The sequence below is a fragment of the Haliotis asinina genome, chromosome 9 (genome assembly GCF_037392515.1).
Source record: "Haliotis asinina isolate JCU_RB_2024 chromosome 9, JCU_Hal_asi_v2, whole genome shotgun sequence".
Taxonomy (NCBI): domain Eukaryota; kingdom Metazoa; phylum Mollusca; class Gastropoda; order Lepetellida; family Haliotidae; genus Haliotis; species Haliotis asinina.
This window is the reverse complement of record NC_090288.1, coordinates 32,135,379-32,143,361: the sequence shown is the minus strand read 5'-3', so window position 1 is coordinate 32,143,361 and position 7,983 is coordinate 32,135,379.

Below are 7,983 nucleotides of genomic sequence, written 5' to 3'. Positions count from 1 at the left end.
ATACTCTCTCTCTCTCTCTCTCTCTCTCTCTCTCTCTCTCTCTCTCTCTCTCTCTCTCTCTCTCTCTCTCTCTCTCTCTCTCTCTCTCTCTCTCTCTCTCTCTCTCTCTCTCTCTCTCTCTCTCTCTCTCTCTCTCTCTCTCTCTCTCTCTCTCTCTCTCTCTCATAATCACAATGAAACCTCTCCGCATGCATTTATAAGCCATACTGCCGCTGGTAATCTTTGGTTATGACTGGGAAAGTATGTCGTGTTTTATTTTCGACGGGGATGCTTGAAATTAAGGAATTTGTGTGAAACGCCATATATGGGCTTTCCACATTGTACCCTTGTGGGGAATCGAACCCGGGTCTTCAGTGTTACGAGCGGACGCTTTAACTGTTAGGATATCTCACCGCCTGTGTTCTCCAAAGACAGAGAGAAGAGTATATAAAATTTAACAATAAATGAAATCAATAAAATACTTGCATCGGTGATGCCATATTTCCTAAATTAAGGGCCTCGTGATTCACACAAGTTCATTCATGTACGGGAGTGAATGAGTGTTTAGGTTTTCATCGTTAATAACAATATTCCAGCGATATCACGACAGGGGACACCGGTAACAGGCTTCACACATTTTGCTCAGGTGGGGGATCGAACCTTGTCGTCGGCGTGACGAACAAACGCTTTACCCACCAGGCTACCCCACAGATGCAAACTGGGAAAAAATAACCAGGGCATGATGAGTCTCTTTAAATGAGTGAGTGAGTTGGTTTTATTGCTTTATTGCGAGGAAATATATCACGGAGGTCACAAACATACCATCAACGTAGTTTACTCATTGTTCTTATTTTGGGAATTGAACCTGGGAGCAGTCGTGTTTTATATATAGTTTGCTTTGATGTTTAAGACTAGACAAACACACGTTAAATCATGATGGGAAGTTGTATATTTCATGCATGTGTTCGCTAGCAGAGTCCCGTGATATCATTGCTACGCATAACCAATCAGAACCCATTTCTGTTGCACGAGTTTTTCAAGCGCGTTAGCTCAACACTTCCTGCTCAGAAGCAGACGTGACATATATTTCACAAATGAACCGTCGAAAGTCAAATGTATTCCAACAAACTGGTAAGAATTCATTTAGAATCGACGTCAGCATGAGCTCTGACACTTCCTATTATGTGTCTTCTATTTGGGCGCAAGACAAAACTTAAATTCTTTTCGATTTGATGTGTCATCCATCTTTTAGGAAAACGATGTAAATTAGAATATCGAAAGTGAATAAGTATATGTACTCTTCTTCGCAATATTTTCTCCCTTTTCTTACTGTCTGACAGTGTATTATACTCAGGAATGTCTGAAGAACGTTTATAACCCCTCAGTGGGTGAAATAGGACTGTCACAGTTTGTCAACAATAGTCTAGGATTGAAACGGGCCGCCTCCCGTTAGTGATTAGAAAGTTCGCCCGGAGAGCGGCTGTCACAGGTTCAATTCCCGAACGCGTCATACCAAAACACGTAAAAATATATATGGTACTGGGCCCAGTTTCACAAAGCTCTCGTAAGTCTAAGATCTCGTAACTATTCTCGTAGCATCCGTGTCTCATGTTACAGTGTAGGAGCTATGGATGCTACGAGAAAAGTTACGAGATCTGCCTGAGGTCCCTGCCTGGCATTCGGCATTAATGGGTACAACTAGGACTGGTCGGCTCGAGTGAGTATAAAGTGACAATGTAGTATTCATGCTTAACTTCAGCATTGTATCTCAGTGAGCTGGCACTATAAAACCAGCTTACGTGTGGGCTAATACAAGCAGCCACACGCACGCACACGCACAGGCACACGCACACGCACACGTACACGCACACACGCGTGCTCGTCGTCCTACGAGCGAAACATTCCTTTATAAGTGCGATGTGAATCCCCATTTCACCTAACCTAGGATCTGGAAGGACAATGCAATGCAGTTGCTCAATGCAACTGCCTTCACAATCGTTCATGTAAGGTACATGTGAAGAACATGCACAATTTTGTATCATGATTTATAAGAGGGTTTGATTATTCGGACTTGTTATATCGTCGGTCCCATTTGTTTTGTGGAATTTTGACTTAAAATGGTGTAGAGGTATATGGTGTTCGGTCCTTTATAGCAGTATATGACTCATTCTAGGCAGTTGAATAGGCCCTTATTGCATTAAAGATGTGCAGCACGAGACGTATTACTCTTGGCTTTACTTTGGTTAAAATTCTTGCACAATATGAATCAGCAAGCTCTTGGACAAAAGAGCGCGCACACGTATGTGTACTGGCTATAACCAGAACAGGCCAGGTTATGCTATGCACTTGAGACGGGTATAATAGTTGTACTAACGTTTGTAGTTTTTCGGCGACAGCAGACGAGGATGCTATCATCAACTCTCCACTCTACGAGCAACCGAGCAAACGCTCCAGCTACTAGACCACTTGTTCATTAAACGTCCATTGAAACTCTCATGTGAACTGAAGTGTGCACCCATCACCCAACCCCACCCCAACACGCGCGCACACACACCACACGCACACACACTCACACTAAAAACACACCTTAATTTGTGCACCGCCCTGTCTCCAAGACAGGTGTAGGTCGTGCGCATGTTGTTGATCACAGAATTGTCTGTTCCAGACTCGATTATGTAGCTGGAATATGGCTGAGTGCGGCGAAAAACTAAAGTCACTCACACACTCCCTGTCTGAAAAGGCTGCCAGCATTACACTACTTACATACTCCCATATTCAAATGAACATTATACATTAACTGTATATCGCTGACCAGTGAAATAAATGAATCTTGTCTTTGTCCATATGTACTAAATATTTATGGTTCTGTTAGTTCTTGTTTGTGCGCTGTTAGTAAATAATCTATTTTTTAAGTATTCAAATCTTTATCAGTCATAGTCCTACATCCTATTGGATGTTATATGAAGCAAAATTTGATAAATAACGATTTACGAAACATTGTCATGACAAAGGACACAATTTGGCATCGCGTGCGTGCGTATGTGGTAAGCCGTGCCCACTAGCTCTAGTCTTCTTTAATGACGTTAGTGGGACAACTACTGGTAACTCGTCATATGTGGCGTCACCTCTCCTCTGGCAAAATATGTACCCGTGGTTGATGAATTTTGTTTATGGTAGGTTGGAACCCGTCGTTTCTGACAATACCTATAGCGGCAAATGATGACTGTGTATTTTTGTTTTTCTGATACATTCTATAGCTAGTTGTCTGTTTGTATATGGTGAGTGAAAATGAGTGTCATGCCCGATATTAATTGCATAGGTTAGTCGCTGAGACGGTGAAACGGGTTTTTACCAATCATGTGCACTCTATCAGACATGGAAGTTTTTCTCTCCTTAATTTCCATTTTTATTTTATAGAAACCATAAACACGAGCACATGTGCAATTTGCAAATCGTACTGATATTTGTAAGTAATGTTTCAACGGTAAACACTATATTGCCTTTGTCTATTTATCCGTTGTTCATGCGAACAACGTATTTATTGTTGTAATGTATATTAGAATTATGAACAGAAACAGAACATCACTTCTCATCTCTGCTACTTTCTTCCTCCACATTTATGTCAAAGAAATCATAATAGGATAAATAATAAATCATAATCAATATTTACGTGCATTGAGCGCATGGTTGGAACTTGGCGCCTTTGTGTATATAGAGGAGGGAGACATGTCGCTTGTTCCTTATCGGACCAGGGCCTCGTTTCACAACATTCTCATAAGCCTAAGATCTCGTAGGTTTTCTCGTAGCCATTGTACTCCCTATACTGTAACACAGGAGCTACGGATGCTACGAGAAAAGATACGAGATCTTAGGCTTACGAGAACTTTGTGAAACGGGGCTCAGATAGATAGCTGTGTTTGTGTAAATTTATAAATCGTATTTTTATTGAATGTGCATTAGTAATGCTTTGGATGAACGCTCTCTGTGACAAATGTTAACACAAAAATGTTTAGATAATATTTATAAAACAGTTTACATTTATCGACGAGTTTTATTGTGGTCATGCTATGATCTTTCCATAAATTAAAAGGTGATTAATGTAACACTTGACAAGTTAACGAAACTCTAGTCCACGTATCTGAATCAGAATATGGGAGGTAATTCTGGTAGGCTTAAAAAATCAACATTACCACATCAAGAGTTATCTCCCTTGCTATAGCAGACGGCTTCCTTAGTTGACAAATGGTAGATTTGTCAGCAGAGGAGAAATGAAAGCTGTTTCTAGATGAGTTTGAAAGGGTGTGACTAAGACAAAAGAGTTCAGTTGACATTACTTTCCTCTGTCTACAGTATGGAGAACTTTGAAGAATATTCAAATAGGAGTTGGGATTGAGCACAAGACAAGGGCAGGTAGGCCATGGATATTCAGTACTACGGATCGCCGGCGATTTGGTCAGATTGTGAGTAGAGAAAATTGAAAAGCGATGAGAATATCAGAAATGAGATGATTAATGGAGGAAGTCCTAAGGTATGTCATGAAACCTTAAGAATTACCATGACCAACTGTGTGAAATTGCGGAATTCCCCCACCATTGATGAAAGATGCACAAAAAGAAAGACGTTTAAACTGTTGTAGGGCTCACGAAAATCAAGATAGGGATGATATTTTCTTTTCTGATAAAAGTTGTCTCTGGCGTTTTCGAACTTTGTGAACATTTCGACAAAAGATAATGTAAAGCCTATCTACCAACGCCTCAAAACATAGCCCGCATATACCAATGGAGAATTTAATATCTTTGATTTGTCAATAAGAAACCAATCGGGGGTGGCGGTGTTACTGGTGGATTTTAAGTATGAGTATGGCCCACAGTATTTTCCTATTGTTTGTTTCCTATGCCCACTTCTGACACTGTCCTCACTGACCTTGGCCCTGGTCTTCATCTGACGTCCATCTATTGTTATTCATTCATAAAGAAAATAGACACAGAGTAATCAAATAAAGATGTCTTTCAGAACCCGATCACTTCACACCGGCATCCCTGCTTCAGGGTGTAATTTGACAGTAGGTGACACATAAAGTACACTCAGTCTACAATACTGAGACGCATCAGTCTGTGTTGTCCACACGTTAAGACCAAGACGAGCCAAACGACACCATGGAGACCCCAACGGACATATCCGTGGGTGTATTGTGACCCCACAAGTGCTAATTAGGAGAGAGACCAAATACGCACGAATGTGAGCGAAGTCTGACCCACCGGTGGGGCGTGTCACAAGCGTTTTGTTGTTCTTAGTTACAAGGTCGCACTCACATTCTAACTGCGTGAGGCGGTAAGACATGCGGCGATGTAATCCTGTGTAGATCATCACTTGTGACTGACACCTATGATCATCGATGAACGCAGCTGGGATAGGAAGACTTGCATCGATCAGGTCAGCGGGCCTGAACACGCGGCCGCCTGTTACCGCATCCGTGACGTTCATGTCGAATCTTCACAAACACTTCCAATTGTTCACCTGAGAAAACAGTATGAATATGGCACATGACGCAGGGAAAAGGGACAAACAGACAGACATTTCATTCATAAAATAATTCACCCCATACATATATTTAAAACATAAAGAAAACTGGCATACACGTGCATGAGCCACCCTAAAGATGGCATTATAAGACTGCGACTAATGTTTCATATTACAACGATGCATTTAAGGTTTGATATGACTATAAATAAAGTACAAAATACATAGATATACTGTCCACTGAAAATACATAAATGTTGCAGCAACACGTTTGCATACAAATACAAAGATAATACATTATCGTTTGAACATGGAAAAGCCAGTTTTTAAATAAAACTTTCCGATGTTCTGAAAAAGTTTGCAGATTCTGGTACTTTCTATGAAAGCTCATGAGCTAGCTACAATAAATGATGAACGATGGCATATTGATCAGACATAATTCACTGAGGCGTCAATTTCAGGAATCTCCTCCATGTGTCGTTTAATAATGAAAGTAATTCTGAATATCCTTGTACTGAATCACTCTGAAAACGCATATTCGGTTTTCGATGTTTATTTAAAAATCGCACAAAATGAAATCTCCTTCCTCTGCGTTTGCTTAAGCATGAGATGACATTTTGATAGTGATAATTCTTTACGATGCCAGTAAATATATCTTGTGAAGTCGTTTGCTGTCCTTCGAATTACAATTCAGGTGTCAAACTCAACTCTTGATGATTGATTATGGAACTTTCTCTAGACATGATATTTTCACCAAACTGTAAAATCTGAAGTGATTGTGCTAGCTTGAGTACTAGTATATGCTGGCAAATACGGTGAACCAATCGTGTCAATAATGATTTTGTTTTCAACCAGCACTGTGTCACAGCGCTAGACGGTCAGATCCTCAGGTTGATCAGTCAGATGAATTTTCAGTCCACAGGACCGTATATCACTGGTTTACTCGTCTAGAAATTGGCTTGACACATTATCGCTTTTTGTGATTTATAAATCCCCGATTTGGCAAATAACAACGTTAGGTATTCTGTAATCAACAGTGTTAAGTTCACGGCCAGACTGGATATAACTATTCACATTTCTAATACAGCATATCAACAGGGATTTGTAGAAGCTGTCAAGTTTCCAGTGTAATCAATAGTGAACAGAGTTAGTAATTCCAGCAGCGCTCTATGTTTTTCCCAGTGACTACTGCATCGTGATAAAACAAACAGTTTTCAAAAAGTACCCGTTCCCGTTGCTAAGAAATCTTTGCCTACTCTCCCAGACCAGTACCAGCGGATACATCTGATACAGCAAAACATAAATGGTAACACAACTGGTGTCTGAAACAGCAAAACGTAATGTGAAGTCCATCTATGTCTGATCAATTAAGGGATTGTAGTTTAGTGTGTCAAAGATTTCATCTTCTAGCTCATTAAATCTTAAATATTATACCTTCATACTAATATCTAAAACTCACAATAACTTCTTGACACAGTTTGTCATTAGTTTTGTCATACATCTGGAATATATTGGATTCCTGTTTGAATTCATATGTTTCAAATCAGGATAAACTCTGACAGCCTCTTCACCATGAAATCATCTATATCATTAATATATAATAAATGTTTTGTCCCTGACCTGAAGATGGTTCTAGTACAGTAATTATTATCACTCACCAGGCGCTTCAGTTAATGCTGAAAATTATGTGTCCGTGGCAATAATGTAATAATTAATCATTTAAACAGACATATAATTCCCGTTTCTGGGATAGTTAAGATTGTCAGTTTCTTCTATTGGTATGGGGAATTGGGTTAATCATCGACATGTTCGGTTATTGCAGTCAAAACCCAGGTCAGTTTCATGTAACGCGCGTCTGATTCCCACCACAGTGTTGAAACGATACAGGCGAATCATCATCGTTTAGTCGATATATAGCTCACCACTTAAGGACGTATGTCCGACGCATGTTGTTGGGAACAGCCAGTGACTATCGGCAGTGGCTTTAGGTAACGTGAGCGGTAAATCATTGAGTTGACAGATCTGTTTCACCCTCACTGAACATGAAGAGGTGATAGGCATGTTATGGGCCTGTAAACGTTTGTCACCTACATCGTTGCTCTAGGGTGTAAAATCATGCAGACGACTACATGTAATTAGCACCTGTGGTGATACCGATTGGTTATCTCAACACAAATACTGGGCATCCGGGTCAGGGATGGAATAACAATTTCGTCAGAATTTGCGAATTGAAAGAGTCAGTGTCTATACATTGCATGCTGTGCTTACGACACATTTATGTCGTAAGATGTATTTTATGACATATATTTCTCAGTAATAAAACATAAAATATCCAAGTTACAACAATCTGCTGTACTGAGGTTTGGAATTACAAGATGCAGTAAGATAGTTCCAGAGACTGATTTTCTGAAATCATTTAGACTGTAATATCTCTCTATATTTACCAGGAATATTCTTTGACGATGATTCTTGATCCAGGCTATC